The 13,624-nt window shown below is 42.6% G+C and overlaps 17 non-coding genes across 17 annotated transcripts; all 17 read right to left on the minus strand.

Annotated features, from left to right (window-relative positions):
• Positions 1-2,757: 2,757 nt before the first annotated feature.
• On the minus strand, positions 2,758-2,839 carry TRNAS-GCU. The gene has a single exon. It is a non-coding gene; the product is annotated as a tRNA-Ser (tRNA).
• A 490-nt stretch (positions 2,840-3,329) lies between these two features.
• On the minus strand, positions 3,330-3,411 carry TRNAS-GCU. Its single transcript has one exon. It is a non-coding gene; the product is annotated as a tRNA-Ser (tRNA).
• Positions 3,412-3,923: 512 nt separating this feature from the next.
• On the minus strand, positions 3,924-4,005 carry TRNAS-GCU. The gene has a single exon. It is a non-coding gene; the product is annotated as a tRNA-Ser (tRNA).
• Positions 4,006-4,495: 490 nt separating this feature from the next.
• Positions 4,496-4,577, minus strand: TRNAS-GCU. Its single transcript has one exon. It is a non-coding gene; the product is annotated as a tRNA-Ser (tRNA).
• An 822-nt stretch (positions 4,578-5,399) lies between these two features.
• Positions 5,400-5,481, minus strand: TRNAS-GCU. The gene has a single exon. It is a non-coding gene; the product is annotated as a tRNA-Ser (tRNA).
• Positions 5,482-5,949: 468 nt separating this feature from the next.
• TRNAS-GCU lies at positions 5,950-6,031 on the minus strand. Its single transcript has one exon. It is a non-coding gene; the product is annotated as a tRNA-Ser (tRNA).
• Positions 6,032-6,583: 552 nt separating this feature from the next.
• Positions 6,584-6,665, minus strand: TRNAS-GCU. Its single transcript has one exon. It is a non-coding gene; the product is annotated as a tRNA-Ser (tRNA).
• A 1,147-nt stretch (positions 6,666-7,812) lies between these two features.
• On the minus strand, positions 7,813-7,894 carry TRNAS-GCU. Its single transcript has one exon. It is a non-coding gene; the product is annotated as a tRNA-Ser (tRNA).
• A 512-nt stretch (positions 7,895-8,406) lies between these two features.
• Positions 8,407-8,488, minus strand: TRNAS-GCU. Its single transcript has one exon. It is a non-coding gene; the product is annotated as a tRNA-Ser (tRNA).
• Positions 8,489-8,978: 490 nt separating this feature from the next.
• TRNAS-GCU lies at positions 8,979-9,060 on the minus strand. Its single transcript has one exon. It is a non-coding gene; the product is annotated as a tRNA-Ser (tRNA).
• A 467-nt stretch (positions 9,061-9,527) lies between these two features.
• On the minus strand, positions 9,528-9,609 carry TRNAS-GCU. Its single transcript has one exon. It is a non-coding gene; the product is annotated as a tRNA-Ser (tRNA).
• A 619-nt stretch (positions 9,610-10,228) lies between these two features.
• Positions 10,229-10,310, minus strand: TRNAS-GCU. Its single transcript has one exon. It is a non-coding gene; the product is annotated as a tRNA-Ser (tRNA).
• A 460-nt stretch (positions 10,311-10,770) lies between these two features.
• Positions 10,771-10,852, minus strand: TRNAS-GCU. Its single transcript has one exon. It is a non-coding gene; the product is annotated as a tRNA-Ser (tRNA).
• Positions 10,853-11,350: 498 nt separating this feature from the next.
• Positions 11,351-11,432, minus strand: TRNAS-GCU. The gene has a single exon. It is a non-coding gene; the product is annotated as a tRNA-Ser (tRNA).
• Positions 11,433-11,899: 467 nt separating this feature from the next.
• On the minus strand, positions 11,900-11,981 carry TRNAS-GCU. Its single transcript has one exon. It is a non-coding gene; the product is annotated as a tRNA-Ser (tRNA).
• Positions 11,982-12,424: 443 nt separating this feature from the next.
• Positions 12,425-12,506, minus strand: TRNAS-GCU. The gene has a single exon. It is a non-coding gene; the product is annotated as a tRNA-Ser (tRNA).
• Positions 12,507-13,457: 951 nt separating this feature from the next.
• Positions 13,458-13,539, minus strand: TRNAS-GCU. Its single transcript has one exon. It is a non-coding gene; the product is annotated as a tRNA-Ser (tRNA).
• Positions 13,540-13,624: the final 85 nt, after the last annotated feature.

Here is a 13,624-nt window from a genome sequence, read left to right on the forward strand (position 1 = left end):
ACTTTCAAGTTTAGAGACTAAATCTACAAAATAGGATAGGCGGGTGAGACCTCGAGTAGTAGAAAAAATTAAAAAATCAGTGCCGAGTCCACGAAGGAACTAGTGCACTTTCCCAATGTGCTCAACACGTCTACCAATGGTATGAAGTTGATCACATATTTTTTTGAAGGTACAGACATACTCAACAACAAGTTTGGTCTCGCGTTTCAATAGCTACAAGTCATCCTTGAGTCTAAGTTCACGGGCTTTCGAACGATGATTGAACGTCGTTTCCAATGCGAGCCAAACGTAACGTGCAGTGGAGAGATCAACGAAGACAACGATGGCTTCCTCGGTGAGAGAGGAGAGCAGGAGACATAGAAGCTGTTGACCGACTGCTTTTAGCGCCAAATATTTGGTGTTGAGTGTTGAGATGGTTTCTTGATTAAAGCAAGGTGATGAAACCATAGTTCCATCAACATAGCGAGCATGTCTTATGCCTTTTTTCCCATACGTAAATAACTTGGAATTTTTGAAACTCGTGTTGTATGTCTTTTAAATCACGCAAAATTTAACTTATTGTCGTTTTTCGAATTCTTGAAACCTCAAAAATTGGGAAGTGACAGATATAGGCCAGCATGTCTTGTGTCTTTTTCCCCGTTCGTAAATAACTTGGAATTTTTTAAACTCGTGCTGGAGCAGAAAAATCTTTTAGTGGTGGTCTTCGGCTGTTACAAAAAGAAAAAAGAAAACTCTACGTGTTTGTGAGCAACGGGCCAAAGCGGACAATATCTTTTAGTAGTGGTCTTGCACTGTTACAAAAATAAAAAAGAAATTTTTATCGCCTGAGAGATTCAAACTCTCGTGGGAAAACCCCATGTACATTGCAGGCACACACCTTATCCATTCGACCAAAGCGACCTTTTTGTTGTATGAATGATTCTCGAATACACTCTCAAGGAGAGGGAGAAGTTGGTCACATATTTTTTTTTTTAAGGTACACGCATACTCAACAACAAGTTTGGTGCCATGTTTCATCAGCTGCAAGTCATCCTTGAGTCTCACTTCACGGGCTATAGTATGATGGTTGAACGTAGTTTCCAACGCAAGCCAAACGACATGTAGTGGAGAGACCAACGACGACAATAATTACTTCCTCGGTGAGAGAGGAGAGTAGGAGACATAAAAGCTGTTGATCGACTTCTATCCGCTCCAAATATTTGGTGTTGAGTGTTGAGAGGAGGTTTCTTGTTCAAAGCAAGGTGGTTACCATTGTTTCATCAACATACCCCTGAATGTCTTTGTGCCTTTTTTACCAACTGTAAATAACTTGGAATTTCTGAAACTCGTGATGTATGTCTTTTAAACCACGTAAAATTTATCTTATTATCGCTATCCAATTTCTTGAAACCTCAAAAATTGGAAAGTGACTGATATACCCCAGCATGTCTTGTGCCTTTTTTCCCGTTTGTAAATAACTTGAAATTTTTGAAACTCGTGTTGTATGTCTTTTATACTGCGCAAAATTTATCTTATTTTCGTCGTTCGAAGGGAAGTGACAGATCACATATCGGTTAGAGAAGAGAACAAAGCATTCCTTATAACAGTGTTTAAACCTCTACGCGTTCGTGAGGCAATAAGCCAAAGCGGACAATATCTTTTATTAGTGGTCTTGGGCTGTTACAAAAATAAAAAAGAAACTTCTATGCATTAATGAGGCAACGGGCCAAAGAAGACAATATCATTTAGTAGTGGTCTAGGGCTGTTACAAAAATAAAAAAGAAACCTCTACGCATTCGTGACGCAATGGGTCAAAGCGGACAATATCTTTTAGTAGTAGTCTTCGACTGTTCCACAAATAAAAAAGAAATTATCGTGGCCTGGGAGATTCAAAACTCCTGCAGCGAAACCCCATGTACTTAGCAAGCACACACCTTAACCACTCGACCAAAGTGACTTTTTGTTGTATGAATGAGCCTCGAAGAGACTCTCAAGGAGAGGGAGAAGTTGGTCACATGTTTTTTTGAAGGTACGGGCATACTCAGCAACAGGTTTGATACCGTGTTTCATCAGTTGCATGTCATCCGTGAGTCTCAGTTCACAAGCTTTTGAATGATGGTTGAACATAGTTTCCAATGCGAGACAAACGTCACATGTAGTGGAGATACCAACGACGACAACAATGGCTTCCTCATTGAGAGAGGAGAGCAAGAGACAAAGAAGCCGTTGATCGACTGCTTTTCACGCCAAATATTTGGTGTTGAGTGTTGAAGAGGTTTCTTGTTCAAAAGAAGGTGGTAGAACCAATATTCAATCAACATAGCCCACCATGTCTTTTGCCTTTTTTACCGTCTATAAATAACTTGGAATTTTTGAAACTCGTGTTGTATGTCTTTTAAACCATGTAAAACTTATCTTATTGTGTCTTGTGCATTTTTCCCCTTTGTTAATAACTTGGAATTTTTGAAACTCGTGTTCTGTCTGTTATACCGACAATATCTTTTAGTAGTGGTCTTGGACCATTACAAAAATAAAAAAGAGAAGCCGCATGTATTTAGGGGCCACACGCCATAACCACACGACCAAAGCAACTTTTTTGTTGTATGAATGAGTATCGAAGAAACTCTCAACGAAAGGGAGAAGTTGGTCGTGCCATCAACATAGTCCAGCATGTCATTTATACTGCACAAAATGTATCTTATTGTCGCCGTAGAGTTGAACAATGGATTCCATTAATAGTGTTGAAACTGAGTGGAAACTTGCCAAAAAAGAAATTTTCGTCGCCTGAGAGATTCAAACTCTCGCGGGGAAGCGCCATGTACTTAGCAGGCACACGCCTTAACCACTCGGCCAAAGCGACCATTTTGTTGTATAAATGAGTCATGATGAGACTCTCGAGGAGAGGAAGAAGTTGGACACATATTTTTTTGAAGGTAGGGACATACTCAGCAACAAGTTTGGTACCGCGTTTCATCCTGCATGTCATCTTTGAGTCTCAGTTCACTGGAATGATGGTTGAACATACTTTTGAATGCGAGCCAAACGTCACATGCAGTGGAGATACCAACGACGACAACAATGGCTTCCTCGGTTTGAAAGGAGAGTAGGAGACAGAGAAGACGTTGATAAATATTTGGTGTTGAGTGTTGAGGAGGTTACTTGTCCAAAGCAACGTGGTAGAACAAATTGAGTGTTGAGGAGGTTACTTGTCCAAAGCAAGGTGGTAGAACAATCCATCAACATAGTCCAGCATGTCATTTATACTGCACAAAATGTATCTTATTGTCGCCCGTAGAGGAGAACCAATTATTCCTTGTAATAGTGTGGAAACTTGCCAAAAAAGAAATTTTCGTCGCCTGAGAGATTCGAACTCTCGCGGGGAAACCCCATGTACTTAGCAAGCACATGCCTTAACCAATTGGCAAAAGCAACCATTTTGTTGTATGATTGAGTCTCGAAGAGACTCTCAAGGAGAGGGAGAACTTGGTCACATATTTTTTTTTGAAGGTAGGGGCATACTCAGCAACATGTTTGGTACCGCGTTTCATCAGCTGTATGTCATCCTTGAGTCTCAGTTCACGAGCTTTTGAATGATGGTTGAACATAGTTTCCGATGCATGACAAACGTCACATGCAGTGGAGATACCATCGACGACAACAATGGCTTCCTCATTGAGAGAGGAGAGCAGGAGAAAGAGATGTGGTTGATCGATTGCTTTCCTCGCCAAATATTTGGTGTTGAGTTTCGATGAGGTTTCTTGTTCAAAGCAGGTGGAACCATTGTTCCATCAACATATCTAGTGCTTAATACTTGGTGTTGAGTGTTTATCATCAACATAGTCCAGCATGTCATTTATACCGCACAAAATGTATCTTACTGTCGCCGTAGAGTTGAACAAAGGATTCCATGAAATAGTGTGGAAACTTGCCAAAAAAAAAAATTTCGTCGCCTGAGAGATTCGAACTCTCGCGGGGAAACCCCATGTACTTAGCAGGCACACGCCTTAACCACTCGGCCAAAGCGACCATTTTGTTGTATAAATGAGTCATGAGGAGACTCTCGAGGAGAGGAAGAAGTTGGACACATATTTTTTTGAAGGTAGGGACATACTCAGCAACAAGTTTGGTACCGCGTTTCATCCTGCATGTCATCTTTGAGTCTCAGTTCACGGGAATGATGGTTGAACTTACTTTTGAATGCGAGCCAAACGTCACATTCAGTGGAGATACCAACGAAGACAACAATGGCTTCCTCGGTTTGAAAGGAGAGTAGGAGACAGAGAAGACGTTGATAAATATTTGGTGTTGAGTGTTGAGGAGGTTACTTGTCCAAAGCAACGTGGTAGAACAAATTGAGTGTTGAGGAGGTTACTTGTCCAAAGCAAGGTGGTAGAACAATCCATCAACATAGTCCAGCATGTCATTTATACTGCACAAAATGTATCTTATTGTCGCCCGTAGAGGAGAACCAATTATTCCTTGTAATAGTGTGGAAACTTGCCAAAAAAGAAATTTTCGTCGCCTGAGAGATTCGAACTCTCGCGGGGAAACCCCATGTACTTAGCAAGCACATGCCTTAACCACTCGGCCAAAGCGACCATTTTGTTGTGCAAATGAGTCATGAGGAGACTCTCGAAGAGAGGAAGAAGTTGGACACATATTGTTTTGAAGGTAGGGACATACTCAGCAACAGGTTTGGTACCGCGTTTCATCAGCTGCATGTCATCTTTGAGTCTCAGTTCACGAGCTTTGGAATGATGGTTGAACATACTTTTGAATGCGAGCCAAACGTCACATGCAGTGGAGATACCAACGACGACAACAATGGCTTCCTCATTGAGAGAGGAGAGCAAGAGACAAAGAAGCCGTTGATCGACTGCTTTTCACGCCAAATATTTGGTGTTGAGTGTTGAAGAGGTTTCTTGTTCAAAAGAAGGTGGTAGAACCAATATTCAATCAACATAGCCCACCATGTCTTTTGCCTTTTTTACCGTCTATAAATAACTTGGAATTTTTGAAACTCGTGTTGTATGTCTTTTAAACCATGTAAAACTTATCTTATTGTGTCTTGTGCATTTTTCCCCTTTGTTAATAACTTGGAATTTTTGAAACTCGTGTTCTGTCTGTTATACCGACAATATCTTTTAGTAGTGGTCTTGGACCATTACAAAAATAAAAAAGAGAAGCCGCATGTATTTAGGGGCCACACGCCATAACCACACGACCAAAGCAACTTTTTTGTTGTATGAATGAGTATCGAAGAAACTCTCAACGAAAGGGAGAAGTTGGTCGTGCCATCAACATAGTCCAGCATGTCATTTATACTGCACAAAATGTATCTTATTGTCGCCGTAGAGTTGAACAATGGATTCCATTAATAGTGTTGAAACTGAGTGGAAACTTGCCAAAAAAGAAATTTTCGTCGCCTGAGAGATTCAAACTCTCGCGGGGAAGCGCCATGTACTTAGCAGGCACACGCCTTAACCACTCGGCCAAAGCGACCATTTTGTTGTATAAATGAGTCATGATGAGACTCTCGAGGAGAGGAAGAAGTTGGACACATATTTTTTGGAACGTAGGGACATACTCAACAACAGGTTTGGTACCGCGTTTCATCAGCTGCATGTCATCTTTGAATCTCAGTTCACGAGCCTTGGAATGATGGTTGAACATACTTTTGAATGCGAGCCAAACGTCACATGCAGTGGAGATACCAACGACGACAACAATGGTTTCCTCGGTTTGAAAGGAGAGTAGGAGACAGAGAAGACGTTGATCGACTTCTTTCAACGCCAAATATTTGGTGTTGAGTGTTGAGGAGGTTACTTGTCCAAAGCAAGGTGGTAGAACAATCCATCAACATAGTCCAGCATGTCATTTATACTGCACAAAATGTATCTTATTGTCGCCCGTAGAGGAGAACCAATTATTCCTTGTAATAGTGTGGAAACTTGCCAAAAAAGAAATTTTCGTCGCCTGAGAGATTCGAACTCTCGCGGGGAAACCCCATGTACTTAGCAGGCACACGCCTTAACCACTCGGCCAAAGCGACCATTTTGTTGTGCAAATGAGTCATGAGGAGACTCTCGAAGAGAGGAAGAAGTTGGACACATATTGTTTTGAACGTAGGGACATACTCAGCAACAGGTTTGGTACCGCGTTTCATCAGCTGCATGTCATCTTTGAATCTCAGTTCACGAGCCTTGGAATGATGGTTGAACATACTTTTGAATGCGAGCCAAACGTCACATGAAGTGGAGATACCAACGACGACCACAATGGCTTCCTCGGTTTGAGAGGAGAGTAGGAGAAAGAATGCGAGCCAAACGTCACATGAAGTGGAGATACCAACGACGACAACAATGGCTTCCTCAGTTTGAGAGGAGAGTAGGAGAAAGAGAAGACGTTGATCGACTTCTTTCAACGCCAAATATTTGGTGTTGAGTGTTGAGGAGGTTACTTGTCCAAAGCAAGGTGGTAGAACAATCCATCAACATAGTCCAGCATGTCATTTATACTGCACAAAATGTATCTTATTGTCGCCCGTAGAGGAGAACCAATTATTCCTTGTAATAGTGTGGAAACTTGCCAAAAAAGAAATTTTCGTCGCCTGAGAGATTCGAACTCTCGCGGGGAAACCCCATGTACTTAGCAGGCACACGCCTTAACCACTCGGCCAAAGCGACCATTTTGTTGTATAAATGAGTCATGAGGAGACTCTCGAGGAGAGGAAGAAGTTGGACACATATTTTTTTGAAGGTAGGGACATACTCAGCAACAAGTTTGGTACCGCGTTTCATCCTGCATGTCATCTTTGAGTCTCAGTTCATTGGAATGATGGTTGAACATACTTTTGAATGCGAGCCAAACGTCACATGCAGTGGAGATACCAACGACGACAACAATGGCTTCCTCGATTTGAAAGGAGAGTAGGAGAAAGAGAAGACGTTGATCGACTTCTTTCAACTCCAAATATTTGGTGTTGAGTGTTGAGGAGGTTACTTGTCCAAAGCAAGGTGGTAGAACAATCCATCAACATAGTCCAGCATGTCATTTATACTACACAAAATGTATCTTATTGTCCCGTAGAGGAGAACAAAGCATTCCTTGNATGAGCTTCGAACTCTCGCGGGGAAACCCCATGTACTTAGCAGGCACACGCCTTAACCACTTGGCCAAAGCGACCATTTTGCTGTATGAATAAGTCTCGAAGAGACTCTCAAGGAGAGTGAGAACTTGGTCACATATTTTTTTTGAAGGTAGGGGCATACTCAGCAACAGGTTTTGTACCGCGTTTCATCAGCTGTATGTCATCCTTGAGTCTCAGTTCAGGAGCTTTTGAATGATGGTTGAACATAGTTTCCAATGCGAGACAANTGAATGAGTCATGATGAAACTCTCGAGGAGAGGAAGAAGTTGGTCACATATTTTTTTGAAGTTAGGGGCATACTCAGCAACAGGTTTGGTACCGTGTTTCATCAGCTGCATGTCATCCTTGAGTCTCAGTTCACAAGCTTTGGAATGATGGTTGAACATACTTTTGAATGCGAGCCAAACGTCACATGCAGTGGAGATACCAACGACGACAACAATGGTTTCCTCGGTTTGAAAGGAGAGTAGGAGACAGAGAAGACGTTGATCGACTTCTTTCAACGCCAAATATTTGGTGTTGAGTGTTGAGGAGGTTACTTGTCCAAAGCAAGGTGGTAGAACAATCCATCAACATAGTCCAGCATGTCATTTATACTGCACAAAATGTATCTTATTGTCGCCCGTAGAGGAGAACCAATTATTCCTTGTAATAGTGTGGAAACTTGCCAAAAAAGAAATTTTCGTCGCCTGAGAGATTCGAACTCTCGCGGGGAAACCCCATGTACTTAGCAAGCACATGCCTTAACCAATTGGCAAAAGCAACCATTTTGTTGTATGATTGAGTCTCGAAGAGACTCTCAAGGAGAGGGAGAACTTGGTCACATATTTTTTTTTGAAGGTAGGGGCATACTCAGCAACATGTTTGGTACCGCGTTTCATCAGCTGTATGTCATCCTTGAGTCTCAGTTCACGAGCTTTTGAATGATGGTTGAACATAGTTTCCGATGCATGACAAACGTCACATGCAGTGGAGATACCATCGACGACAACAATGGCTTCCTCATTGAGAGAGGAGAGCAGGAGAAAGAGATGTGGTTGATCGATTGCTTTCCTCGCCAAATATTTGGTGTTGAGTTTCGATGAGGTTTCTTGTTCAAAGCAGGTGGAACCATTGTTCCATCAACATATCTAGTGCTTAATACTTGGTGTTGAGTGTTTATCATCAACATAGTCCAGCATGTCATTTATACCGCACAAAATGTATCTTACTGTCGCCGTAGAGTTGAACAAAGGATTCCATGAAATAGTGTGGAAACTTGCCAAAAAAAAAAATTTCGTCGCCTGAGAGATTCGAACTCTCGCGGGGAAACCCCATGTACTTAGCAGGCACACGCCTTAACCACTCGGCCAAAGCGACCATTTTGTTGTATAAATGAGTCATGAGGAGACTCTCGAGGAGAGGAAGAAGTTGGACACATATTTTTTTGAAGGTAGGGACATACTCAGCAACAAGTTTGGTACCGCGTTTCATCCTGCATGTCATCTTTGAGTCTCAGTTCACGGGAATGATGGTTGAACTTACTTTTGAATGCGAGCCAAACGTCACATGCAGTGGAGATACCAACGACGACAACAATGGCTTCCTCGGTTTGAAAGGAGAGTAGGAGACAGAGAAGACGTTGATAAATATTTGGTGTTGAGTGTTGAGGAGGTTACTTGTCCAAAGCAACGTGGTAGAACAAATTGAGTGTTGAGGAGGTTACTTGTCCAAAGCAAGGTGGTAGAACAATCCATCAACATAGTCCAGCATGTCATTTATACTGCACAAAATGTATCTTATTGTCGCCCGTAGAGGAGAACCAATTATTCCTTGTAATAGTGTGGAAACTTGCCAAAAAAGAAATTTTCGTCGCCTGAGAGATTCGAACTCTCGCGGGGAAACCCCATGTACTTAGCAGGCACACGCCTTAACCACTCGGCCAAAGCGACCATTTTGTTGTGCAAATGAGTCATGAGGAGACTCTCGAAGAGAGGAAGAAGTTGGACACATATTGTTTTGAAGGTAGGGACATACTCAGCAACAGGTTTGGTACCGCGTTTCATCAGCTGCATGTCATCTTTGAGTCTCAGTTCACGAGCTTTGGAATGATGGTTGAACATACTTTTGAATGCGAGCCAAACGTCACATGCAGTGGAGATACCAACGACGACAACAATGGTTTCCTCGGTTTGAAAGGAGAGTAGGAGACAGAGAAGACGTTGATCGACTTCTTTCAACGCCAAATATTTGGTGTTGAGTGTTGAGGAGGTTACTTGTCCAAAGCAAGGTGGTAGAACAATCCATCAACATAGTCCAGCATGTCATTTATACTGCACAAAATGTATCTTATTGTCCCGTAGAGGAGAACAAAGCATTCCTTGTAATTGTTTGGAAACTTGCCAAAAAAGAAATTTTCTGTCGCCTAAGAGATTCGAACTCTCGCGGGGAAACCCCATGTACTTAGCAGGCACACGCCTTAACCACTCGGCCAAAGCGACCATTCTGTTGTATGAATAAGTCTCGAAGATACTCTCAAGGAGAGGGAGAACTTGGTCACATATTTTTTTTGAAGGTTGGGGCATACTCAGCAACAGGTTTGGTACCGCGTTTCATCAGCTGCATGTCATCCTTGAGTCTCAGTTCACGAGCTTTTGAATGATGGTTGAACATAGTTTCCAATGCGAGACAAACGTCACATGCAGTGGAGATACCAACGACGACAACAATGGCTTCCTCATTGAGAGAGGAGAGCAGGAGAAAGAGATGTCGTTGATCGATTGCTTTCCTCGCCAAATATTTGGTGTTGAGTTTCGATGAGGTTTCATGTTCAAAGCAGGTGGAACCATTGTTCCATCAACATATCTAGTGCCTAATACTTGGTGTTGAGTGTTTATGAGGTTTGTTGTTCAAAGCGAGGTGGTAGAGCCATCAACATAGTCCATCATGTCATTTATACGATGTTGAGTGTTTATGAGGTTTGTTGTTCAAAGCGAGGTGGTAGAGCCATCAACATAGTCCCATGTCATTTATACCGCACAAAATGTATCTTATTGTCGCCGTAGAGTTGAACAAAGGATTCCATGAAATAGTGTGGAAACTTGCCAAAAAAGAAATTTTCGTCGCCTGAGAGATTCGAACTCTCGCGGGGAAACCCCATGTACTTAGCAGGCACACACCTTAACCACTCGGCCAAAGCGACCATTTTGTTGTATAAATGAGTCATGAGGAGACTCTCGAGGAGAGGAAGAAGTTGGACACATATTTTTTTGAAGGTAGGGACATACTCAGCAACAAGTTTGGTACCGCGTTTCATCCTGCATGTCATCTTTGAGTCTCAGTTCACGGGAATGATGGTTGAACTTACTTTTGAATGCGAGCCAAACGTCACATGCAGTGGAGATACCAACGCCGACAACAATGGCTTCCTCGGTTTGAAAGGAGAGTAGGAGACAGAGAAGACGTTGATCGACTTCTTTCAACGCCAAATATTTGGTGTTGAGTGTTGAGGAGGTTACTTGTCCAAAGCAAGGTGGTAGAACAATCCATCAACATAGTCCAGCATGTCATTTATACTGCACAAAATGTATCTTATTGTCGCCCGTAGAGGAGAACCAATTATTCCTTGTAATAGTGTGGAAACTTGCCAAAAAAAAAAATTTCGTCGCCTGAGAGATTCGAACTCTCGCGGGGAAACCCCATGTACTTAGCAGGCACACGCCTTAACCACTCGGCCAAAGCGACCATTTTGTTGTATAAATGAGTCATGAGGAGACTCTCGAGGAGAGGAAGAAGTTGGACACATATTTTTTTGAAGGTAGGGTCATACTCAACAACAGGTTTGGTACCGTGTTTCATCAGCTGCATGTCATCTTTGAGTCTCAGTTCACGAGCTTTGGAATGATGGTTGAACATACTTTTGAATGCGAGCCAAACGTCACATGCAGTGGAGATACCAACGACGACAACAATGGCTTCCTCGGTTTGAAAGGAGAGTAGGAGACAGAGAAGACGTTGATAAATATTTGGTGTTGAGTGTTGAGGAGGTTACTTGTCCAAAGCAACGTGGTAGAACAAATTGAGTGTTGAGGAGGTTACTTGTCCAAAGCAAGGTGGTAGAACAATCCATCAACATAGTCCAGCATGTCATTTATACTGCACAAAATGTATCTTATTGTCGCCCGTAGAGGAGAACCAATTATTCCTTGTAATAGTGTGGAAACTTGCCAAAAAAGAAATTTTCGTCGCCTGAGAGATTCGAACTCTCGCGGGGAAACCCCATGTACTTAGCAGGCACACGCCTTAACCACTCGGCCAAAGCGACCATTTTGTTGTATAAATGAGTCATGATGAGACTCTCGAGGAGAGGAAGAAGTTGGACACATATTTTTTTGAAGGTAGGGACATACTCAACAACAGGTTTGGTACCGCGTTTCATCAGCTGCATGTCATCTTTGAGTCTCAGTTCACGAGCTTTGGAATGATGGTTGAACATACTTTTGAATGCGAGCCAAACGTCACATGCAGTGGAGATACCAACGCCGACAACAATGGCTTCCTCGGTTTGAAAGGAGAGTAGGAGACAGAGAAGACGTTGATCGACTTCTTTCAACGCCAAATATTTGGTGTTGAGTGTTGAGGAGGTTACTTGTCCAAAGCAAGGTGGTAGAACAATCCATCAACATAGTCCAGCATGTCATTTATACTACACAAAATGTATCTTATTGTCGCCGTAGAGGAGAACAAAGCATTCCTTGTAATAGTTTGGAAACTTGCCAAAAAAGAAATTTTCGTCGCCTGAGAGATTCTTACTCTCGCGGGGAAAGCCCATGTACTTAGCAGGCACACGCCTTAACCACTCGGCCAAAGCGACCAGTCTGTTGTATGAATAAGACTCGGAGAGACTCTCAAGGAGCGGGAGAAGTTGGTCACATATTTTTTTGAAGGTAGGGGCATACTCAGCAACAGGTTTGGTACCGCGTTTCATCAGCTGCATGTCATCCTTGAATCTCGCTTTGGAATGATGGTTGAACATACTTTTCAATGCGAGCCAAACGTCACATGCAGTGGAGATACCAACGACGACAACAATGGCTTCCTCGGTGAGAGAGGAGACAGAGAAGACGTTGATGGACTACTTTCCACGCCAAATATTTGGTGTTGAGGAGGTTACTTGTTCAAAGTAAGGTGGTAGAACAATCCATCAACATAGTCCAGCATTCATTTATATGGCAAGAAATGTATCTTATTGTCGCCCGTAGAGGAGAACAAATTATTCCTTGTAATAGTGTGGAAACTTGCCAAAAAAGAAATTTTCGTCGCCTGAGAGATTTGAACTCTCGCGGGGAAACCCCATGTACTTAGCAGGCACACGCCTTAACCACTCGGCCAAAACAACCATTTTGTTGTATGATTGAGTCTTGAAGAGACTCTCAAGGAGAGGGAGAACTTGGTCACATATTTTTTTTGAAGGTAGGGGCATACTCAGCAACAGGTTTGGTACCGCGTTTCATCAGCTGCATGTCATTCTTGAGTCTTAGTTCACGAGCTTTTGAATGATGGTTGAACATACTTTTCAATGCTAGACATACATCACATGCAATGGAGATACCAACGATGATAGCAATGGCTTCCTTGGTGAGAGAGGAGAGTAGTTGTGTTGAGTAGGAGTGTTGAGTAGGTTTCTTGTTCAAAGCAAGGTGGTAGAACCATCGTCGCCTGAAAGATTCAAACTCTTGTGGGGAAACCCCATGTACTTAGCAGGCACACGCCTTAACCACTCGGCCAAAGCAACCATTTTGTTTTATGAATAAGTCTCGAAGAGACTTTCAAGGAGAGGGAGAACTTCGTCACATATTTTTTTTGAAGGTAGGGGCATACTCAGCAACAGGTTTGGTACCGCGTTTCATCAGCTGTATGTCATCCTTGAGTCTCAGTTCACGAGCTTTTGAATGATGGTTGAACATAGTTTCCAATGCGAGACAAACGTCACATGCAGTGGAGATACCAACAACGACAACAATGGCTTCCTCATTGAGAGAGGAGAGTAGGAGAAAGAGATGTCGTTGATCGATTGCTTTCCACGCCAAATATTTGGTGTTGAGTTTTGATGAGGTTTCTTGTTCAAAGCAAGGTGGTGGAACCATTGTTCCATCAACATATCTAGTGCCTAATACTTGGTGTTGAGTGTTTACGAGGTTTGTTGTTCAAAGCAAGGTGGTAGAATCATTGTGCCATCAACATAGTCCAGCATGTCATTTATACCGCACAAAATGTATCTTATTGTCGCCGTAGAGGAGAACAAAGCATTCCTTGTAATAGTTTGGAAACTTGCCAAAAAAGAAATTTTCGTCGCCTGAGAGATTCGTACTCTCGCGGGGAAAGCCCATGTACTTAGCAGGCACACGCCTTAACCACTCGGCCAAAGCGACCAGTCTGTTGTATGAATAAGACTCGGAGAGACTCTCAAGGAGCGGGAGAAGTTGGTCACATATTTTTTTGAAGGTAGGGGCATAC

The sequence above is a fragment of the Cucurbita pepo genome, chromosome LG03 (assembly GCF_002806865.2).
Source record: "Cucurbita pepo subsp. pepo cultivar mu-cu-16 chromosome LG03, ASM280686v2, whole genome shotgun sequence".
In the NCBI taxonomy this organism is placed as follows: Eukaryota; Viridiplantae; Streptophyta; class Magnoliopsida; order Cucurbitales; family Cucurbitaceae; genus Cucurbita; species Cucurbita pepo.